Source organism: Zootoca vivipara, chromosome 4 (genome assembly GCF_965207765.1).
Source record: "Zootoca vivipara chromosome 4, rZooViv2.hap1.1, whole genome shotgun sequence".
Classification (NCBI taxonomy): domain Eukaryota; kingdom Metazoa; phylum Chordata; class Lepidosauria; order Squamata; family Lacertidae; genus Zootoca; species Zootoca vivipara.
This window is the reverse complement of record NC_142587.1, coordinates 26,871,265-26,896,090: the sequence shown is the minus strand read 5'-3', so window position 1 is coordinate 26,896,090 and position 24,826 is coordinate 26,871,265.

Here is a 24,826-nt window from a genome sequence, read left to right as displayed (position 1 = left end):
ACAGTCTGTGCAATGCTTTGCTCTCCCCTAATGCCATTAGAACAAATTCTGACAGTAACCACTGTATGCTTATTACAGGGTGATTATTTCAAGTCGCTACCTTTGTCTGGCTGTGTTCCTGAGCCTTGTAACAGCTCTGTGGCAGGTAGACATTTAATGGATGACACTAATTGCATTGGCACAACTCCATGCCAGGCTCACTACACCTGTTGAGCTTCTCCGTATTATATAACTATTAAAGACACAGGAGACTTGCCAAACAAGGGCTAGCACCATAACTGAACTCCGTGACTGGTCTTCTTGATCGAATACTCTGTTTCTGCAGCAAAACTGAAGACAGCAGTAAGAAATATGTGCAGGAAACAGCTCTTCTAGACATATTGCTGTTTTCTGCTCTGTAGTTAGGTATCGGGGTAGAGTGCGAGCTTATTTTCAAGATGTGACCATTTGCTGTGGTCAAATGCAGTATGAACTCTTGCCACTAAACTAAGTGTGGTAATAGACCCTGCAGGTTTCTCAAAAATGACATAATTGATATTTACTGGGTTACTGCAGTTGTTGTTTTTTAAAGGCAATAAAATCTGATCGGGCAATATATTAATCTATTTGGGATTTTATGCACAGTGCTAAACTTGTGTCCCAGCTTTCTCCAGGCTCAATTATAAGCCCCCCAAAGAAACTCCAAGGCTTCAATCCTAAAAGGACTTACTTGGGAAGTTGGGAGCGAGCCCCATTGAACACAGTGTGACTTGCATCAAAATAAACATGCTGAAGATTACACAGCAATACCATAGACAATCCCACATAGGAAGGTGGAGATTTACAGTGGAGCATCTAGACTGACCAAGGTGGAAGGTTTTCGCGATGGATTTTCTAGAGTTTTTCTCTCCAAGTTGTTGCTGTTTTGAATTACTTCTGTTGACACTAATGGGAAAGAAAATAAGACAGGTATGCTACTACCTTTTTGCTTTCCAGGGGTGTGTATCAGGGTTTATTTCTGCTGTTGCACTCAGGAGAGCTCTATACGAGGACAGGGTAGAGAGGGGTGCTTATAGCATCCTATGGCCCCCTCAGCCACCAGCCCAAGGAGCAAAGGGCATTTCACTAATATATTGGTCCCAAGGGTAGAATCAGGAATTTCCAGAACTGAGGATTTTCCACTTTTTTCTGGAAAGGTTCCAGTACCTTTGACAAGCAGAAAATCAGTAGGTGAAGTTTCTCCTGAGACACTGCTGTTTTCATTTATTGTATGGCCACTACACAGTTGAATAATTTTTACTCAATAACTGACTAGTCGCATTTTCATAAGGAATAAAACACTTCTGAAGCATAAAGTCCTCTTCCTTTAAAAATAAATATATTATGCTGTAGGGAGGTTTGCAGAGGCATTTCCTTCTGTTGACAGAGAAAGGAGAATACCTCACTTAAGATGGTTGCCATTTTCATACCTATTTTTCTAGAAAGAGAGGTGTCACCAAGAACACCTTCCTTGCTCTCTAGTAATGGCAATGGCACCCACTTGAGAGGAACCGTTTTCCAACTCTATTCATTCCTTTAACCAGCAAAGACAGGACGCTTCAAAATATAATTTCAGATCTGGTAAGGAGAATCCACCTCTTTCTTTGGCATCTGTCAATAATTTATACTTTATTCTTGGTTTCTCCCCCAGATGAACGTAGTAATATCATTCTGCCATTCTTTAACACATCTTGTATTGCCGATCACTGGTATTGTTTGAAACAGAAATACCATCTGTGTGACAGCTTTTCAATACACTGGAATTTCCCTATTTTTATGGATCATATAGGAGAGGTAGAAATTTCTGGAGGGATCGTTTATATATTTAAGATTACAAGAGAATTATGTAACAAACTGTTTTCTTCCAGTTGGAGGAAAAAGGAAAAAGGTGGGAAATATAATTAGAAATTGAATCATACCAAGCAATTTGACTCACTGAGACTTGTAACTGGGACTCATTAGAGATGATGATGATGATAATTGGTTCTAAAAACTATCTCTTATTTTCCAGGAATTGGGCAATGAGAGAAAAAAAGAGAGAGAATATATACCATATATTCATTGAAACTGAAAGGGTCTTCTTTGTACAATTGATTTTTACAGCCCTTCAGTATCAATGAAAAATACTGTGTAAAAATCAATGGCAGTGTATTAACTGATAAACACAAACTGGCAAACTTCCAACTTCTGTGCAAGATGAATGAGATCATCTCCAAATTGGTTCTTCTGATGCACTCTGAAGAAGTGGGAGGAGAAACTGCATAAAAGCAGAGAAACCTGGAGCAGGGGAGAAATTAAAAAAAAAGAATCAATGTAAATGTAATATCATTCACTAATGCGATTTGCATTACCCACGCCAAAATATTCATCAGCTAAAGTAGCAGCCATTAGGTAGAACCTTAACCTTCACTGCCTGGATGTAACTTTTAATATTCAGGGAGCGCAGAGGCATTCTAAGGGCACATGTACATACCCCAGGGACAATCTGCGTCCTTGTAAAAGATTGTTTAGGTGGAAAACAATGCCTGGTTTTCTCAGGCAATACTGAAGAATCTATGTAGGCCTACCTACCCCACTGGGAGATTCTTAAACATGCCCAGAACAAAAACCAAAGAGGGGTTTTTCAATCAAAGAAGAAGGTTTTAGATAATCTATTACAAAACAAGCTTGATTATCCCATTTGCCTAAATGACTAGGTGAAGGCAGTAGATTTTCTGTTACTCGCATTGATTTGGGGCTTGTGCACACTCCAAATTGCGCAGAGATGCAGCTTTTCACTTTATCTTCCTTCTTTGCTAATCTCCTAGAAGCTCTAGCGTACACACTAGGATCATGGCACCTTTAGATCAAAGCTCACGTTTGGAGCTTTTGTTAAAGCCATTAAGTAATTCAATTGAGCAGCAGCCTTGTAGACAGAAAGTATTTTGTTCACAGAAAGGATGCATGGCTGTTTCATTAAGAGAGAGAGGTCAAGCTCCCAACACCTTGCTAGTATGATATCTCATATCCCCTGGCAGCTAAAGACATAGGGACAAAGGAGCAGGAACCTCGGAGGACCTGTGCTTGCCTCTCTAGGCTTTCTTTGCATTGTGTTTTGCCTTTCAAAAAAAAAACCAATACCAGCCTAGAATTGGACTATTAATCAGGGGAAGGAGATGTGAATTGCACAATCTACTCAAGGTATCTACGGGTACAAATCATATTCACAGAATGGCCGTGGGCTAAATAATATATCTCATCATCATCATCACTCCCATCCATGTAACAGAAATAATACTGCCCTCATCAAAGTTTTGTGTGGACAGGCGGAGTCCCCCCAACCCCAGGCAACCCCTGAGCGGAATAATGACTCAAGGGATTAAAAGTGGCCACAACTTTATTAAGTTTCAGGTGTAGGGAGACCTTGGCTCAGGCATTGGGCGTTTATCCTTCCCAGTCCCCAGCCAGGGATCTGAGAGACTTCAGGGTTATCCAGAATGTGTGGGGATTGGGCTGGCTCTGGAGAACATATGTTAAAGCAGAGAGCCCACCCCCCCCGTTTCACCGCCATTGGAGGGGAGAGCAATGACAACCTCTCGGCATATGGCCAATGCCTCCCCTCAAGACCCCTTTAATGGGGAACCCTGGTATCATCGCCGCAAGGGGGGGCGTGGGTCACCGCTTCACGCGCCCCGCCCCCTTTAGGAAGATAGACTAAAGGATTCCGCCCAAGGCCTGAAACCGCCAAAGTTGTGACATTTTGCTACGGGAAAGGCGAAACCTGCCAATGCAGGAAAATTCCTTTCCGGCCCTTCAGCAGTGACCCTGATGTAGCAGCGCCTGCGTACCTGTGGAGAATAGGTTAACCTGCAAAAGAAGACTTAACTGAGGGGAGGGAGGGTGGGAGAAGCTCTGGAGCTGACTGTCGCGTCGCAGGTAAGATTCACCTTCTGTTGTGTGGGCAGGACGGTCCCTCCCCTTACCTGGCCAATCCCCTGGCAACCTCCCTAGGCAGGATTGGGTGATTGGCTGAGGTAGGCGGAGACCTCCAGGTATCCAGCCTGGGGAGGATGAGGCCAGCCCGAACTACTAGGAGTCTCATTGGGATCCGGGGCTGCGTGTGATCACGCAAAAGGCGCCCCCCCCCATTTGATGAAGGGAACGGTCATTGTTGTTAGAATGAATGACAAAGAGATTTTACCAAATTTAGCATGTTAATATTATCATACATTATTTTCACTTGAGGAGCTGTGTATTATTGTGCATCATGTATTTAGTATACTGTTGTGTCAAATAGCTGTGCAATATTTGTATTTTTTTAAAAAAAATTGTAACTAAATCTATGTATCTAAATTCAAAACAAACAAGAAACCATATATTTTTTTCTGCTCATTCTCACGGCTTCAGAATTTCCGTAGCAAATGCTGTGAGCCATTTTGCTTCGCAAGGCTCCTTCCGTTTTCTTTGCCTTTTGCTCTAAAAACAACCTCGTCATTTTAAAAGGAAAAATGATGCTGCATGGGGGATAAAAGAGATAAAGAAAGGGGTGTACCTAAAATAATTCTTGCTGCCACCACTAAAACCAGTACATTTTTGGCGCTGGTTGAAAAACACTGAAGATGACCCTAAATCAGATTAAGTGCTGGCTCCTCTTCTCTTCTGGACATATCTCAGAATACTGCCAGATTCCAATCACAGTGATTGAATCATTTTAACTCTGGGGAGTTCGTTCACATAATGCCCAAGTGAGTCATGACTCCTAATTCCTTTAAAAAGGGCCAGGAGACCCACAATGTTAATTACATTATTGCACTGGGTGGAGGAATAACTAATGGAATCAGACCAGGAGGACGTATTTCAAGCTGCACTCTATGTTTGATGTAGCAGAATGTTACCGGTATGTCCTTGCTTGAGAGGTTTTTGTTTTGAGCCTACAAAAGCCCAGTTTGCAAAAATTGTTGCCATCATGCTGCACAATGATCCACCTTCCAAGAGCAGTTAGAATAATAGAATCATAGAGTTGGAAGAGACCACAAGGGCCATCCAGTCCAACACCCTGCCAAGCATGAAACACCATCAAAGCATTCTTGACATATGCCTGTCAAGCCTCTGCTTAAAGACCTCCAAAGAAGGAGACTCCACCACACTCCTTGGCAGCAAATTCCACTGCCGAACAGCTCTTACTGTCAGGAAGTTCTTCCTAATGTTTAGGTGGAATCTTCTTTCTTGTAGCTTGAATCCATTGCTCCGTGTCTGCTTCTCTGGAGCAGCAGAAAACAACCTTTCTCCCTCCTCTATATGACATCCTTTTATATATTTGAACATGGCTATCATATCATATCATATCATATCACCCCTTAACCTTCTCTTCTCCAGGCTAAACATACCCAGCTCCCTAAGCCGTTCCTCATAAGGCATCGTTTCCAGGCCTTTGACCATTTTCATTGCCCTCTTCTGGACACGTTCCAGCTTGTCAGTATCCTTCTTGAACTGTGGTGCCCAGAACTGGACACAGTACTCCAGGTGAGGTCTGACCAGAGCAGAATACAGTGGTACTATTACTTCCCTTGATCTAGATGCTATACTCCTATTGATGCAGCCCAGAATTGCATTGGCTTTTTTAGCTGCTGCATCACACTGTTGACTCATGTCAAGTTTGTGGTCTACCAAGACTCCTAGATCCTTTTCACATGTACTGCTCTCAAGCCAGGTGTCTCCCATCCTGTATTTGTGCCTTTCATTTCCCCTCCCCCAAGTGTAGTACTTTACATTTCTCCCTAAGTTGTGTAACTTAGATCAGTGGCACTCAAATGTTCAACCTTAATGGAACTCCCACGTGTTGCAAAGGATTCTGGGGCATAGTCTAAAGCAGAGATAGACACTTCAGGCATGTCAGTTCCACTTTGATTTTTTTTTTTAATTAGAACCCCCAAAATTTACCAGCCAAAGGCAAACAAAGATACTGTTCGTATTAAAGAACAGGGCGCTGGTGTGCTCGTTCTGAGCTTTTAAAAAATGTTTTCAGTACCAGAACTGAAATACGCTCACATTCCTTTCACTCAAAATTCCTCTTCTGGTTGGCTTTCTTCAATTCAGCAGCCTAAAAAGTTGTTTTGGTATTGCTACTGTTAAGCAACTAGGTATCAGAAATCCTTCTTCGTTTACTACAAATTAGCTGGAGGTCTATCAATAGAGCCTGATCTACCTTCTGGCAGGGCTGGCTGAATTTTATCAGTTTACATTTATTTCCTTTTCCCTTTCTTAAATTCAGTATGTCCCTTTTCCACAGGTGTGTGTGGGGGGGTAAGTCTACATGAAAATTTGTGTGCACTTCTTTGCACATTTCCCCTAATAAACACTTTTTAACGTAATTTTGCCTAAAATATACATTTTTGCAAGCATTTTCCCCTACTATAATGCATTTTTATGTTATTTTCATTTATATACACAGTTTTTGTGCACATTTTTGCTGAATATACGTATTTTTGTTGGAGAATTACATAGCAAAATTCAAAGACATGGGAATTGCAAAATACAGCTGTGTTTTATTTCACATACTACCTGCAGAACTGTGGATTAGGTAGTATGCAAATCAAAGGAATTTTTCACCATATCCTGACCTTATTCCCCCTCCTGTTCTAGCCCACATAGTTTAGTTCATGCACAGAGGTGGCTAAAGAGCTCAACAGACAGTGAGTCTTAGATCACAATCCTGCTTTTAGGTGAACTTGTTGACCACAGCTGCTCTTTCCATTGAGGAATCCGAAAACATGGCTAGGGGTTGAGGATAAATTTGATCCAGTTTGCATATGAAGGCAAGCACCCCAAATCTGCACTTCAAAAAACAGTATTCAAACCAAAACACAGCCATCTTTCCAAATTCACACTCTCCCAATTTTTGCAATACAATTTTTCGAACAAGTAGTGTATTAAAAATGTATATACTGTGGTAAAGTGTGCTTTAAAATCCATATAGCAATTAAAATGCATTAGATTAGAAAATTTGCTTTGCAAAAAATGTGTATATGTAGTAAAGGTAAAGGTAAAGGGACCCCTGACCATTAGGTCCAGTCGTGACCGACTCTGGGGTTGCGCGCTCATCTCACATTATTGGCCGAGGGAGCCGGCGTATAGCTTCCAGGTCATGTGGCCAGCATGACAAAGCCGCTATTGGTGAACCAGAGCAGTGCACGGAAGCGCCGTTTACCTTCCCGCTGTAGCGGTACCTATTTATCTACTTGCACTTTGACGTGCTTTCGAACTGCTAGGTTGGCAGGAGCTGGGACCAAGCAAAATGAGTATATTAGGAGAAATGTACACTAAAATGTTGAAGGATTTTCATGAAAACTTTAAAAACAAAATTTGAAAATGGATGCAGAAATGTGGATAGCTAAACTAAAGATTGGGAAACAGAGAAACTGAAATTGGCAGATTATTCCATCCCTACACATGTCCAAGGAACCCAACTTTGAAAGAAACACACTTTGAAAGGAACTGAGGTTCACCAAGGTATGAACTGGATGTCATAGGGACTGTTGGCCTGGACTCTTTGGATGATGATAGGATGTTAGAAATTTCCCTTGATCGTGACTGATATGTCTGGTAAAACAGACGCAAGCGACACTCTTCATTATTCATACAGACAAAGGGCAGACTTTACGGCATTCATCAAATAGAAATATCAAGCCAGGCAGACTTCTCTGCTAGCACAGGGCATAAGGGAACAGGATTAGCTCACAGAAACATAAGCTAGAAAAAAGTAGTGTGTTGTCTTCCCCCCCAAAAAAGCAACCAGTTACCCTAGAAAAAATGGTTTGTCCTCGAGGCTTTCCATAGCAGGTGTTTGGAGAAAATATGTCCCTTTGAGAGGCCTGCTTCTGAAGAGTATTACTGCTCCTCCAGATGGCTCTGTTTGTCTCTTTTCACCATTCATACTCCTTATCATTAAAATCGACATTTTAGATCCTTGTAACCCTTAGCAAATGAGTTTGCATTTGATTGCATTCCGAAGTTAGCTTTTGATTTCATGCTTCTTTTACAACTGCAGTTGTATAGATCCACGACACACATTAAAGGTAAAGGTAAAGGGACCCCTGACAGTTAAGTCCAGTCACAAATGACTCTGGGGTTGCGGTGCTCATCTCGCTTTACAGGCCGAGGGAGCCGGCGTTTGTCCGCTTCCGCAAACAGTTTTTTTCCGGGTCACGTGGCCAGCATGACTAAGCCGCTTCTGGCGAAACCAGAGCAGCGTAGGGAAACATTAAAGGTAAAGGGACCCCTGACCATTAGGTCCAGTCGTGACCGACTCTGGGGTTGCGCGCTCATCTCGCATTATTGGCCGAGGGAGCCGGCGTATAGCTTCCAGGTCATGTGGCCAGCATGACAAAGCCGCTTCTGGTAAACCAGAGCAGCACATGGAAATGCCGTTTACCTTCCCACTGTAGCGGTTCCTATTTATCTACTTGCATTTTAATGTGCTTTCGAACTGCTAGGTTGGCAGGAGCTGGGACCAAGCAATGGGAGCTCACCCCGTCACAGGGATTCGAACCGCCGACCTTCTGATCAGCAAGCCCTAGGCTCAGTGGTTTAACCACAGCGCCACCTGGGTCCCTGGGAAACATTATGTAATGTTAAATAAGCCTAAAGCTTTTGTTAGATGGGATTCATAAGCAGTTCTATATTATACAGATATCCAGTCCAACACTGTGTTTATATAGGTAACGCAGATGCACATGTATAAATAATAGGACCCCTTATTTCCAAGAAAGCATGTATATCATTACAGTACAGCCTTAAACTTTCAGTCCTTTACAGGCTTCGAAGTGGTTTCAGCAAACCAACACGTGGCCACATTCGAAGTGGGAGTAGCACACAACAGAAATGTTTCTGCATTGGTTATGCAAATCCTATCCTTTATTTTAATTCACCAGCCATGCTTTTGCACCGTTAACAGCAGCCTGGCAGGCAATAAACAAAACAAAGGAAGGAAGATCTTCCTAGCATGGAACTATAATGGTGAGAAATGTTTTGCCTGCTTGAATTCTTGTCAAGCTGTTTTTAAAGACAGCAACCAGTTTTTTTGAGGGGGTTTAAAGACCTAGTAGCTGGTCCTGTAAGCATCTCGCAACATCTTTCCCCTACTCCAAGTCAGTCTAGTCCCAGCTATATACCCCTTTCAAAATGCAGTCCCTCTTCAGTTTAAAAAGCAGATCTGATCATTACCACTTCATAGGCATTTAATCAAAATTATGTATTTCCCAGCTTGATCCAAAGTGCTTATGCCCTTCTGGACAAATTAACAGGGGATCAGTCTTTCAACCCCTATCAGCCATGATATCTAAATAGAACATCCATTAATCCTGAGGACAAACACGCAATGTTCAAACTGGCACTAAGATTGCTACAGGTGAAAAGTCAAAGACTTAAACCTGCAATCATTAAAACGTGTCTTAGAGAGCAAGCCCCAATGAGTTCAATAGGAATTACTCAATGGGATTAAACATGCTTAGGGCAGCATTGTAACATGCACTTAGAATGCACCAACCTTTACAAAAGAAAATGTGATATAATCAATTATTGTCAATTAATTTTCCACCAATGCTAATGAGTACTGAACTTCATTAAATTTCTATAGTACCGGTACTTGTTTGTATAATTAGAAAATGTGTGATCATTAAACAAATGGAAATATTGGCTGCATCTTTGCTACATGCTCTGCTCTAAATAGGGTTTACTGCCTTGATGTAGCAAAATTGCTTGTAAGTTCCAGTCTACTGAAGCAAGGCTCCTCTAACTAGACAATCTGTCACTGAGTGATCTTTATTTTGACAGCTGCAGACAATGATTTCATCACGTCTAGCATACAAGGCCCTGTTTTGATCATGAAGGAATTCTAATATTGTGTATCCTGAAGTGTGTGTGTGGGGAACCCTTTCAGTCACATGTATCTCTCGGGTTTTCTGTTTGCCCCAAAGCATAATAGTTAACATATAATATAGAAAACAGTCAGAATTTAATTCACAAAGTTGGGGTGGGGGTGGAGAAAGAGATGTTAAATATAAAATTATCAATCCAGTGTTTCATTCAAGATTTTGTTTCAGGGGGTGCAAAATTCTTACTGTGAAGTTCATCAAGAGTTTTGTGAATCCCAATCTCTGTCTGAGCAGTCCAAGAGAAACACAAAGCAAGTGAGACAATACCTTTAGCGTATCAGAAGATATCAGAGTCCAATTTGCAGCTAATGCTAGCCAACTTCTGCTTTAAAAAGCCTAGCAAAAAAAGGTTTGCCATCCTTCTGGGACAGTCTTTCCGCTATTGGTTCATCATCTCAGGAAGTTCTTCCTAATGCTTAGTTCAAATATTTCTTTCCTGCAATTTGATCCCATTTGGTTCGGATCCATCTCCCTGGATAAAGAGAAAATAGAGCAGTACCATTGCATCTCGTAATCTGGACACTACGCTTCCATTGAACCAACCTAGAAGTGCATCAGCTCCATGTTTTGTGCTGTATCACACTGCTGACTCATGTTTCCTGACTGCTCAAACCTCTAGATCATTTCCACACGCACTGCTGTCCAGTCAGGTGGCACCCATCCTCCAGTTATGATCTGACCCTTCCTATCTAAATGCAGAACTTTACGTTTGTCTCTATTCGTTTGTCAGTTTTGGCCAAGTTCTCCATCCTGTCAAGTTCAGGATTAGAGATCCCATCCAGTTTGGTGTCGCCTGCGGATTTGCCAAGCCTCCCCTCCCCTCCCTTCCTGGAAACCCAGCCAGATGGGCAGGGTATAAACAATAAATTACTATTATAATTATTAAAAATAATTTATAATTAAACAGCGTTCAGTCCATGAGTTGAGGATAGAACCCTGCAGCACCCTTGACATCCCTTTTTCTCCAGGTTGATGAGGAGCCATTAAATAAGACTTTGGGTAGGGTTTCTACATGTACACAGGCTGACTGCATCAAGATCTGCTCTAGAACCTTTCCAGGCATTGATGTCATCCTGGTTCCTCTCATTTTCCCTGTTTTTTTTTTTGAAGAATGGCGCCTTTTACCCAACAGATGCTAACAATGCTGAATGCTAGCTTCTGACTTTTAAAGGATTCTTAATCACAGTAGATATTGAGAAGAAGTCACAAAACCCAAAGGAGATGGGGCAGGGAATAGATATTTATTAGTCATGTTCTGTTAACAATGTGCCTATTAGGAACATAGTAAACCAGGATTGTCCACTCTAGCTGGTGGTAACTGTCCAGGGACTCAAAAGACGTCTTTTCTCTGGAGATATCAAGGCTGAACTCAGGACCTCCTTCGTGAAATGCATATGTCCTACCACAGAACTATGTCCCCTTGCTGATTTGTTATTCTAAAAGGGAGAAAGTGAAAACCCTCAAGAGCAGCAAACTGGAAAGCAGAAGTGGCAGTCAACGAGAGTGTTAAGAACCGCCTCCCCTTCTTCATATTGCCTCCTCCTGCCTTTTGCTGGAAAGAAAAAGGAATGCAAGACTCATTTTACACACTTTCCCATCTAATATGCAGTTATGCCCTTTATTTACTATAGGGGACACCAGATTTATCTGTCCAAAAAGAATGCATGAAATAGTGTGGAATAAATGTTAAAAATACAATGTTATTGAATCCCTCTACTATTCAAATTTTGGTTGCTTTTTGCTGTATTGATAGACCAGTCATCTATAACAATATTATGAACTATTGCTGCTTTGTTCTTTGTTGGCTAATAAGAGAGTTAGATTGTGTTTGCCATAAAGGTGAGCAAACCAAATTGCCATTGTTTTCTCTATGTAGTATCGCATCCTCAGCAGAGATGACTGAGACATGAGGAGTGTTTTACAAAATTGTGGATTAAAACCCTTCCTCCCATGCACCAAGATATTCCCAACACCTTTCATTCTGGCCCATGCCAATAAATGCATTTTTGAAGTAACAATTAATAAAAACTCTATACTCTTTATTCCTGAGGCCTTTTCTGAATTTGTGCCAGAAGAGCTATTAGACATGATTAAATGCTACACACACACACACACACACACACACACACACACACACGTATATCAAGATTAAATCCTCTGGAGAACAAGAGAAGGAGAGAGAAATGCCTTCTTGCCCACAACCCATCAACAATAATGAATGATCGGCACAGCTCATGACAAGGACTGTAATAAAAGACTGTGGCAAAGACAGGAATAGGAATACTTCAGAGTAATTCACTCTGCTGCATGAGACAGAGACAAGTCATATTATTTTTCACGTAGCTGTGCTGTCAGTGGGGGGCTTGGTGGAATCCAACAAAGTGTCGTTTATTTTACGAGCTGACTTCATTTCAGCCTAAAGAGAAGGAACAGTGAATTAATAAGCTTTTTATATTATGTTTAAATGTTTTCTTAGCAGGATAGAAAGCAGCATTAGGAGGCAGGGCAACTGATGTTCTGTGATGCAAATGTTTATTAGCAATGGAATTACAGTCGTACCTTGGAAGTCGAATGGAATCCATTCCGGAAGTCCATTTGACTTCTAAAACGTTTGGATACCAAAGCACAGTTTCTGATTGGCTGCAGGAAGCTCCCGCAACCAATCAGAAGCCGCACCAGATGTTTGGCTTCTGGAAACCGTTCGAAAACAATCACTTCTGGGTTCCGATCATTCGGGAGCCGAGGTGTTTGAGATCCAAGGTACGACTGTATACTGTAAACCGCCCTGTGATCATTGGATGAAGCACAGTATATAAATTTAATAAATAATAATAATTACACTAATTATTGTTGTTTTATTGCTTTTAGAGATAGTAATGAAAATCACAAGATTAAAGTCCTTGGGAAACATTGATGCACTGAGGAATGTCTGAGTTGTTGGAGCAAGAGTAAATACTAGCATGATGTTGGTATGATTCACAGGTATTTTTTAATGTTGAGGTAAAGTCACCACAAGGAGATTTTTCCTTATTCCTTTCTCATGAAAACACCCTACAGGGTGACCCAAGAACTTCTAAAAGGCTCATGAAAAACTAAATACTGTCACCACATGAAGTCGCATCATTCCCTTTATATTTTCATTGTACTGCCAACACTCACTGGAACTCAGTTCTGGCACCTCTCAGGTGGGCGCCGTTGCCATTCTATTTTTTCCTTTTTATTCTAAGACAACAAGCGAGGCGTTCGTGGTGAGTTCCAGCACCTCTTTTTCTAGAAAAATAGCACTGGGTAGGACCCAAATATTTCCTCTTCATGCATGGTCTGAAACACAGGAGGGAAACTCAAGGGAAGTTATTAAATTAGTGAAGGCCTTCGGATCTGTATATTATGTTGTTGTTTAGTCGTTTAGTCGTGTCCGACTCTTCGTGACCCCATGGACCATAGCACGCCAGGCACTCCTGTCTTGCACTGCCTCCCGCAGTTTGGTCAAACTCATGTTCGTAGCTTTGAGAACACTGTCCAACCATCTTGTCCTCTGTTGTCCCCTTCTCCTAGTGCCCTCAATCTTTCCCAACATCAGGGTCTTTTCCTGTATATTATATGCTGTATCTTTCATTAGCAAGGTTCTGTTGTTGTAAAAAGATTGTATTTTTTAATATATACAGTGGAACCTTGGTTCCTGGGCAGCTTAGTTGCCGAACAAATCAGCTCCCAAACGCCACAAACCCAGAAGTAAGTGTTCCGGTTTGCGAACATTTTTCGGAAGCCGAATGTCCAATGAGGCTTCCGCTTGAGTGCAGGAAGCTCCTGCAGCCAATCGGAAGCCGCACCTTGGTTTTTGAATGGTTTCAGGAGTCGAACGGACTCCCAGAATGGATTAAGTTCGAAAACCAAGGTACCACTGTATAATAATAATAATAATAATAAACCCAGCTGAGCTTATTGCTAACCTCTGTGGCCCAATGCTTCATATCTGTGTAGTGTATGCATGAATCCAAATAAAACCACGCAAGTAAACTCATTATCTGCTTTGAATCAACCCACAGAGTCCAAGGATATTCCACTGTTTATGAAACTGTGGTATTAAAATAATTGCTGGGCACCTTTATTTGCTGTGAAGATGTTTATTAGAACAATTGCCTGTCATCAGGGTTTTTGACTACACTGCTATGCAGATCTATGGGGAAATGCTCTTTGCATGTGACAGAAGTGCCTGGTATAGGTTTACTAAGAATGTCAGCCATTAATTATGGCAGGCTGCCTTTCAGCGCTCCTCATTGTTGGTTCAACAATACAGTATTGGGAGTCACCTGTCCTGTTGAGCACAGAACCTGATTGTTTGCCCCTTGATCTTTCCTTGGAGAGAACCGGCATTGTAGCTATTTTTAAATCTTCGCAAGAGACCAATCACTTTAAGCCACCACAGTTTTTTACTGCTTTCAGCTCTACGTTCAGAATGTACTGTGTGATCAATGGGAAAGTAAAAACCATTGTGCTTCATGTTTCAATCTTAGTTTGATTTTGCTTGGGTGGAAGAACAACGGGGAGGGCAGGGAGACGAATTCTTCACATTTCTAACAAGACTAAAGATAGACAGATGTTTGCTTTGTGGCTTCCCAGAAGCCCACCTAATTTATATGTGGAATACGCTGTTTTGTTTTGTTTTTATTGTGTGCTCTCATCTGGGACAGTGGTTTCCAATGGTGCTTCATAATCCCAGCCAGGGGGTCCGTGGCACCATTCACATAACAAAAACTACCAGAAAGATTTTTTAAATCATTCAAAAGTATTATTCCCCCTGTCCCTCTTTAACTTTCTGTTTACCTCCCTCCTTCTTCTTACTCTCTCTCTTTCTTCTTCGCTTCCAAGTGAAAATCATGGTGCCATACCCATCAACATTTTTCCAATGAAAATAGGGACAACCTATTCCATAATATTATTAATAAAATTTTCATTATTCACACCCCACCATTCTGACTAGGTTGCTCAGGACACTCTGGGTGGCTTCCAACATATATAAAAACATAAACATTAAATAACTTCCCTATACAGGGCTGCCTTCAGATGTCTTCAAAAGGTTGTATAGATATTTATTTCCATGGCTCAGGAGTTGCATTTCTCTGATGACAATAGGGATGTCCTAAGGAAAAGCGGGACATTCTGGGATCAAATCAGAAAACAGGATGGCTTCTGTAAATCTGGGACTGTCCCTGGAAAATAGGGACACTTGGAGGGGTGGAGGCAGGTCCTGAGAATCTGTCCTAGGTGACACACAGACACACATACTGCAGCTTGTTCAACTGGCTCCAATAAAGCGCTTCTCTCGAGCCTAATTTCAGTGGGGAAAGGGAATTCTGTGGGCACCAAGAAAGGCCTCTGTGGGCGCATGGACACCATGTTGGAGACCCCTGACCTACAAGGACCTCTCCAACTCTATGATTACATGGCAAGTGCTAAAAAAGCACATCCAACTGCTAAAATTAGATCCATCTAGATGTGCCTTAAGCTATGTAGCAACAACAAAAGTTAAGTGCTGGTTGTCCAGCTTCAGAGAAGCCAGACAGCAGCCATTAACAGTATGCTTCAATAATAAAAAAGAAATAAATGTGCCCCCTTTGTGGGAGCAAGGAAGAAAATATCACGGGGGGTGGATCTGAATAAATTAATGAAATGAAGATTTAATTTGGAATGGGTAGCTTAGTATATATAATGCATAAGCCACATGATTGTCAATATGTTTATAGCCTGCAAAGCAAACATTTTTAAAAGTGCATTGTATTTTGTGAATCCTCATAAATGGAGGCTGCCTTTCTTTCTTTTGTATGGCACTGGATTTCCTAAGGCACTTTCTGCCTTTTTACACGGAACTTCTAAATTGCCTTTCAGAGAAGCCAACGTTGTTGAAAGCGTGTGATGAAGCAAATAGTAACAGGGTCCAAACCAAGAGAAAGACCATGTAGAAAGAAATGTACTGAAAATGTTTTTTTTTTAAGTTTAAGTTGACCTTAAACTACTTAGTATTGAAAAACTGGTTTCTGATTTGATCTCAGAATGTCCCACTTTCTCTTACGAGGTTCCTATTTTCATCGGGAAAACGTTGGAGGATATGGCACACACACACACACATTGGACAGTATCCAATAAAGTAGTTCTGTTGGTGCAAGGACTTCTGTTTTGTGCAACAGAACTTCCATTCCCTCCCCAATCCCCCGATACACCTCTCAAAACTGCTCTGGAGGGCAGGGGGAAACCGCAAAACAGATTTAGGAGGTGTGGGGGGCACAGAGAAAGGAGAGGGACCGGAAGGTCCATTACAAAGCCAGAAGACATGGAGCTAAGGGGACTACCTTACTGGATGCTGCTTTTTGCCTCTCTGCAATAATACTAATAATTAGCTGCTTTAGACTAGCCTTCCTGAAGTTGATAATCTCCAGACGTTGTTGAAGTACAGCCACCATCATCCCTGCCCATTGTCCACACTGGCTAGCGCTGATGGGAGATGTAGTCCAAAACATCGAAGGGTATTGGGTTCATAGCTGCCAAGTTATCCCTTTTTTTAAGGGATTTTCCATTATGCTGAATAGGCTTCCTCGCGAGAAAAGGGAAAACTTGGCAGCTATGATTGGGTTGGAAAAGGCTGCTACTGCAAAGCAGTGACTCCCAAATAGGGTTGCCAGACTCAATAGAGGACAGGACTTCTGTGCCTTTAATTGCCCTGCTCTCTTTTGAGTCTGGAAACCTTAAAGAGAAACCAGCAGACCCTTTGTTTAATTTCCAAGCAAAGAGTCTGCTGGTTTCTCTTTAAGGTTTCCAGACTCAAAAGAGAGCAAGGCAATTAAAGGCACAGAAGTCCTGTCCTCTATTGAGTCTGGCAAGCCTACTCCCAAACTGTCAAGTGGGCCCCACTTATGCATAGCAAAGCAAAGATCTAGGGGAATTGCTGGTCCTTCAACGTGTGGAACATTCTTGGCTAAGAACTCATTATTCCATGTTAAATTTGCAGAGGTTATATCACACTCACCACTCTCTAATGATGTTTCCCTCATCTCTGGATTTGGGAGAAGATTAGAGATATCCTGTTCTATTCCCCTTTTGCATTCATGCAAAATATGGTGCTTACAGGCGTGGCTACAGCTATCAGCCTAAGAAAGAAACTGGTTTGACCAGTTCAGCAGGTTCCCTCCACGACTAGATTCTAAACTCACAGATACAGAAGGGACCCCTTCGGACCAACCACCCAGTCCTGTAACAGTATTATACAGCAGCTTGATCCTATTGCAAGAATCAGGATGCATGCATAAGCCCTCTGATTTCAATTAAGCATATCTAATTTTACATAGAATCAGGCTGTAAAGGTACACAGCTGTAGCTTCCGACTTGGCTACAGAACTAAAGAAAGCGTTAGTTAAAAGGCAAAAGACTTTAAGACAGTCACAACTATCCAGAGAACAATGCTGGAGTTTGTGTTGCACCTTAACTGAGTAACACTTGACAGAATACAAAAGAACTGAGCTGAGCATATACAGAGGGGTTTTGTTTTTTTTAACTTTGATGAGCATACTTCGGATTAAGAGGATTAATACACAGACCTAAAAATCTAAAAATTCTAAATCGCTTTTAAAAATAGAGATCCTCCTTTACGCCAGTCGTTTTTTAACATTCCCCTCAATCATTTCAAAGGGTGTGATAACTCACATTTTTAGAAGTCCAAAGCTATAAGTTTCTAACCTTTAAAACTTTCCAGAAAACCAATCTTTGGCATTTCAGTTTGCACACAATGACCTGCCAAGTTGCTCACACACCGAGACAGGTACAGGGCAGCTCTTCATATCACGTACCCTCCTCGTTTTTTAATATTTGGAGGGGCAAAGGGAAGAAACTGGAGGAAGAATTGTTACAGGGTATAAAGAAAGAAGACATATGAAGATCAACAATAACCCCCCAAAATGCTTTTTGCAACTTGCCGTAATATTAGTACTGTAATAAAAAATTGCATCCTGGTTTTGATGTATCCTGAAGGTGGAGGTGCCACCGACATGGTGAAGAGAGGGGACATCTGCAAGACCCTCAAATCAGGAAGCAGGTGGCTCACAGTTTAACCGGGGGAAACGCAGCTGAATTTTCATTTGTGCAGGGTAACGGGTTTCCTATCGCAGGCTTGACTGAAGTCGTTTGGTTTTCCTTCATTTAACTTGTACGCCCTCTGCTGATTCTCTTGCAATAAAGCAAGGGAGAAAGTGCAGGGTTTATGGGTGTGGAGGACTCCCTGGTCCTGAATGGGGTAACTGTGCCCCTGAAAGACCAGGTGCGCAGCCTGGGAGTCATTTTAGACTCACAGCTGTCCATGGAGGCACAGGTCAACTCCGTGTTCAGGGCAGCTGTTTATCAGCTCCATCTGGTACGCAGGCTGAGTCCTTACCTGCCCAGTGACTGTCTCTCCAGAGTGGTGCATGCTCTAGTTATCTCTCGCTTGGACTACTGCAATGCGCTCTATGTGGGGCTACCTTTGAAGGTGACCCGGAAACTACAACTAATCCAGAATGCGGCAGCTAGACTGGTGACTGGGAGCGGCCGCCGAGATCACATAACACCGGTCCTAAAAGACCTACATTGGCTCCCAGTACGTTTCCGAGCACAATTCAAAGTGTTGGTGTTGACCTTTAAAGCCCTAAACGGCCTCGGTCCGGTATACCTGAAGGAGCGTCTCCACCCCCATCGTTCTGCCTGAGGTCCAGCTCCGAGGGCCTTCTGGCGGTTCCCTCATTACGAGAAGCCAAGTTACAGGGAACCAGGCAGAGGGCCTTCTCGGTAGTGGCACCCACCCTGTGGAATGCCCTCCCACTAGAGGTCAAAGAGAACAACAACTACCAGACCTTTAGAAGGCATCTCAAGGCAGCCCTGTTTAGGGAAGCTTTTAATGTTTGATGGATTTCTGTATTTTAGAATTTCTGTTTTTTTGGAAGCCGCCCAGAGTGGCTGGGGGAACCCGGCCAGATGGGCGGGGTATAAATAATAAATTATTATTATTATTATTATTATATATATATAGCAAATAGAGCCTTCAAACAGAATGTGAAAACGTATCACCAGTTCCACATTATGCTATATCTGTATAGTGCACGTAGCCACAATTAGGGCTTTTTTTCAGCTGAAACTCGTGGAAACTCAGTTCCAGCACTTTTCAGCTGGGTGTCACTGCCATTATAAGAGAACAAGGGAGGCGTTCATGGTGAGTTCCAGCACCTCTTTTTCTAGCACCTCTTTTTCTAGAAAGATGCCCTGTGCGTATTTTTTCAGTAGAAAGTCCTTTGTCCTCAGTGGAGATTCCTCCCTAGTAAATACATTTAGGATCACTTGCTGCCCTAACTGTATATGTACTAAAGGGAAAAAGAAAAGAAAAATATAATAATAATTTATTATTTATACCCCGCCCATCTGGCTGGGTTTCCCCAGCCACTCTGGGCGGCTTCCAACAGAAAAATAAAACACAGTGATCTATTAGACATTAAAAGCCTCCCTAAACAGGGCTGCCTTCAGATGTCTTCTAAAAGTCTGGTAGCTGTTTTTCTCTTTGACATCTGATGGGAGGGCGTTCCACAGGGCAGGCACCACTACCGAGAAGGCCCTCTGTTTAGTTCCCTGCAACTTGGCTTCTCGCAATGAGGGAACCGTCAGAAGGCCCTCGGTGCTGGACCTCAGTGTCCGGGCAGAATGATGGAGGTGGAGAAATATGTGTTTGCTTTAGGCAGTAAATTAGCCTGTCGAAAACATGAATATGCAGAAAGTCAGCCTTTGTATAACTACATTATGTTTGATTATGATACCAGATCACCACTTGTTATTTTGAAAAGAAAAAATGGTCAATATGTGTATAATCTAAGGTTGCATCCAGACTGTATCTTGTGCAATGTATTAACTGCCCCACAAGCAACTCCAGGTGAATTCTCACTATGGTATAACCTCCCTGTAAAGGAATCGGAACAAATGATTGACACAGACCAGACGCTGCCTCATAAGCTTTGTGCATGCAAATCAGGATGAATGCTTAATAAACAGATCATCTGGGAGGAACCCTAAGTTGGATATCACGGCATGTATTAAAGATGTAGATACATAGTGCACCCTTTGGCCATGATCCAGGGGTGCATATGGATCTGTCCGCATGTGCTTTGCTGTTTATGGGGCTGTTTATTCCCAGTGAACTTCTGGGCTTTCTCAAAACATGGAATGGCATAAGAAGCTGGTGGATGACAACTAACTTCCATAAACAGTGATGCACTATTGCTTGTGGATCTACACAGCACCCTGTCGGTTTGGGGAGGCCTGACTGCTCAGCAGTGTTGTCGGAAATGACTGAAACCTTGATCTCAGCCTCAGGCTGTCAAAGGCAAGAAGATATTTATATTCTGCAGGTTAAACGGCAAGTGTCATGTATTCCGCATAGCTTTAGGAATTCAGTATCTGAGCCAGGAGTCTTCTCCCATTGATTGATGGCCCTTTGTCACTCCGTTTTCTGGGTTGTGACCCCTAGAGACTCCAAAATGAACTTAGCCAAACGTAACAGCATCCCTTGCTCAGTGAAGCAGGGATGCAGGGCTGGGAAAACCAAGCGGCTCTGTCAAATATAAAGTGCTTTGCTCAGAATGATCTGTCAGAGTTTCAAAGCTTCTGACAGGTTCCATATTCAAACCATAAGCGAGAACTGTTGATGAATGCTGACAAAGCTATCCGGGGGCACTTCATCAGTATTAGAAAACAAATTTACATATTAATACTCTTAAACGCTATTTTATAATAAGCCTCCATCTTCTGAAGTGAACAAAGAGGAAATCCACGAAGCAGCCATATTATCATTACACGGAAAGGCTAGATAAGTATACTCTTATAAGCTTAGTGCCTGCTGTCCTCTGAGCAGCTTTAAAAGAGCAGTTTTAATTGTATATAAATTGCTGCCACGTTGATACAGGATATGATAGCAGCAAAGAATGATGTGGGTTGCATTTCTTAGTATACATTAAACCTGTTTTATATGCCAAAATGATTCATTTATGCAGTGTGGGTTCACTGACCTCCTCTGAGGGTAAACAAAGTGCTACTGTGACATAGTGGTCGCATAAGGAACCTAAGGTACCTAAGGAATAAAGCAAATAGAAGATCTCCTTCTTAACCTTCTTAACCACATTTGTTTTCTGACCTTTCTCCAAAGAGCTTGGTGTATTATTAGCTCCCATTAATATAGCATCTGAACTGGCAACTAAAAAGGCAGGCTTGCTCAAAGGCGAAGGAAAACATGTTGCACCGGTTGAGGAGAAGCTGTCAGAAGAAGAGAGAACCTAGTTGTTGCATCTTGGTGGACATGAACCCAGAGGAGATTATTCATGTGTGCGATACTGTTGCCACAGTGCTAAGAGTCACATCTCTTTGGACTCACTTCAGGGAGCATCCCTTGTTTCGAGGAAGTAGAGATGCATAGCTGCCAAGTACCCTGTTTTCCCCGGGAAACCCCTGATTTTTCATACCATTTGCCGGCGGTCCCCCGTATCACTTCGTCTCCCGTTATTCTCCCTTATATTCTCCTGCCGGTGGCCATTTTTTTTCTGCTTTGCCCATTTATGGGCAACGAAAATGGCCGGCGCCGAAAGTTGCGTCTACGCATGTCCGGAAGTGCGTAGACAGGACTTCCGGTGTCGATGGCGGCCATTTTTTGTGCCCAGAGATGGGCAAAGCGACACCGGAACTTCTACGCAACTTCCGGTGTCACGCGGCTGCCGGTCCCGGATTCTGCAGTCCAGGACTTGGCAGGTATGTGGAGATGTGTAAAAGCAGAGTGCTCTGCTCATTTATGTACTTCCACCTGAACTGTCCAGTTTCACGCGTAAGGACTGGTGAATGAATGATCACTGAATGAATCCTTGCCCCAAAGTCCTGCCCTGACAGCACCACTGCACTCCCGAAATTTCATCCACATATGCAAACCACCACATAATGGTGCACGTAAAGTGGTGGTCTTTACGGGTGAATGAACCATTTCAGATCTGAGAAGTAATTTCACCCAGATGTATTTTCAGGCAAGTGTGTACAGGATTGCCACCTTAAATGTTATGAATCGTTGATCTGATACCACAGCTAAGCTTGCATATGGCCCAAAGTCACTTTTCCATTCACATATTCAGCTGTCTGCCATCCAGCGTTAAAAAATCAAGAGAAGAGGAGGCATGTGCAAACAAGCCTCAACCCATAACAAGCCCAACCCAACTTTTCATGAAAAGACCAATGTTCCTTTTACAAAGTTCCTTTTACAAGTCATGCTCATGCTACTCCGATATTTCTCTCTCAGCTGGAACCCCATTAATATATTTTATGACTAGGTAAACCACTTGGGTTGCTGACTTGTTACACTGTTTTGCTATGTGCTCAAGCCTCTTTGAAAACACATTAATCACAATACTGGAACTGTTGCAGCAAAACTCGCACAACATCTTGAGCCCAAGGATGACATAGTAGGCAATGAACAACACTTCAGCACACATACAAAGAACTCATCAACCTTGACGCACTCAAAATAACTTTCCGTGGAATTTCTCGATTACAGTACTTCTCTAGAACACACAAAAACTTTGCAGGGATGCAGACAGCATCTTTAACCACATATTTCTTGATTTAAACACTGCAGCCTGCCATGCTGTATATACTTGGTGTCAGTTTTTCTTGTGGAGTGATACCTTGGTTTACAACTGTAATCCGTTCCGGAGGTCCCGTTGTAAACCAAAACAGGTTGTAACCAAAGATGCGCTTTCGCCAATGGGGCCTCAAAAAAAAAAATGGTTGGAATAAAAAAAAATGGGTTGTAATACAAAAAAAAATGGGTTGTAATACAAAAGGGGGGGCACACATAACCAAAGTACCACTGTATTTGAAAAATGTAGCCAGGAAGATGAACTCTGACATCTATACTTTAATCCAGAACGACTTCTTCCAGTAAAGCATTTTTGCTCTTATCTTCTGACACACAATGGCAGCATGTTGAACTTTCTGTGATATTCTGAAAATGTTTATTAGCATGTTATTGTTCTACAATAATATGGCATTGAAGCCTGTGATTGATTTGGGGACAGAAACAGCCTTGGTCACTGTTGGATGGATGACATTCTAGGACAGCCTTTCTCAACCTTGAGTTCCCAGATGTTGTTGGACTACCACTTCCATCAGTCCTGACTGTTGCCCCCTGCTGTCTATGGATATTGGACTTGCAGTCCAACAACATCTGGGAACCCAAGGTTGAGAAAGGCTACTCTAGACTTCCTGGTTGGTTGCGAGCGCCGGCGGCTGTGGGAGAGATTCCTCCCGGTCCTTTGAGGGGTTCTGGGGGGTCTGCAGAGCGCGCAGCCCCCCGAAACTTCGGATAGAGAGTTCCGAAGGCTTGGGGAACCCGGCAGTTGTCTTTTTTTTGCCTCCCTTCCCCCCGAAGAGCTATAATAAGAGTGCGAGAGCGGGAAGGTGGAAGGCACGGCACAGCGGGTACAGCGCTTTCCCTTAAAGGAGAAGCTCCGTTTACTGGCGGCGGAACAGCAACCAATCTCCTTCAAAATCTACAATATCAACATGGAACCATCTGGCCATTGTGAGTAATGAATCTAAAAAGCTTTTAACGTCTCTAATTTGGACGGATTTGGTCAAAGGGGAACCTAAAATTTATGGAGGTCGGGTTCTTCCCTCCCCCCTGTGGAAGATTGAAAGCAAAGACAGTGTCCGCAGCACTTTAACCATAAAGCTTTGTAACTTTATTTCTTGGACTTTGTACTATCTAAAAGAGAGCAGGGCTCTGGAAAATACCCTGCAGTGGACAGCAATATTAATACTTGAGACTGCTTGCTCAAACTGGAAGCGGGACTTCGTTCTGATCTCTCTAGCCGTTCGCCATTGTGACGGCATGAAAGAAACTTCTATATGAACTTCTGTTTACCCCTTGACAGGCTTTGATTTACCTGCAACCTTCCTTTGAGGACTTAAGGATGTTTCTTTTTCTATAAGACTATGCTACGTATCGACTTTTGAGCTATAAGTGACTGTATGAAATATTGTTCCTTTGCCTTGAATTATTTTAATGAGCCAGTTCCAGTTTCAATATTTAGGCAAGCATACAGAGACTGTGTTATAAGTTTGGAATTCTCATGCCAGCATTGACCTTGAAAAGACAGCTAGTTTGCACTTGTTTATATTTCTTCACTGATAAAAAGACATCTGGACTACTGGCGGTGAAAGAGCTCCTATTGACTGACTCGAAGTAATCTACTGAGTGGAATTTTCCGCTGAACGGCTTGCTCTTTCACTTGACTGAACGGCTTATATTCTACTTTGTTGTTTTGATTAAAAGACATTTGATTTGCTGGCTGAGACAGAGGGCTTAAGGCCTAAATTGGGATTACCATCTGAGTGGGAATTTTTACTGAACTGTGTGCTCTGAGATTGGATTGACAGGAAGTATGGCTGGAACAGAGACTGGCAAAGAGACTGGCAAAGGGAAGAAAAAATCATCCATCTCTGCTACTTTGGAGGAGCAAATCTTAAATGCTCTTGATCGAAACACGAAAGAACAGCAACGGACCACTCAGGAATTGCGGCAACTGCGGGAGGAAGTGGGAGCAATATCTAAGGATATTGCCCAGGTGAGAGCACAGGTGACTGGTGTGGAGAAGAGACTGGACCATCTCGAGGAAGAAAAAGTACCTGACTTGGAGAAGCAAGCCTATCAGACCCAGGTGGCTTTGGCTTTTGTACAATTACATCAAAGAGAAGGAAATCTCAGGATAAGAGCGTTCCCCAACATTGAGAAGAGTGATCTGAAAGAGGCAATAATTGAAGAATTTGTGAAGGCTTGGAATCTATCAAAGGAGGAG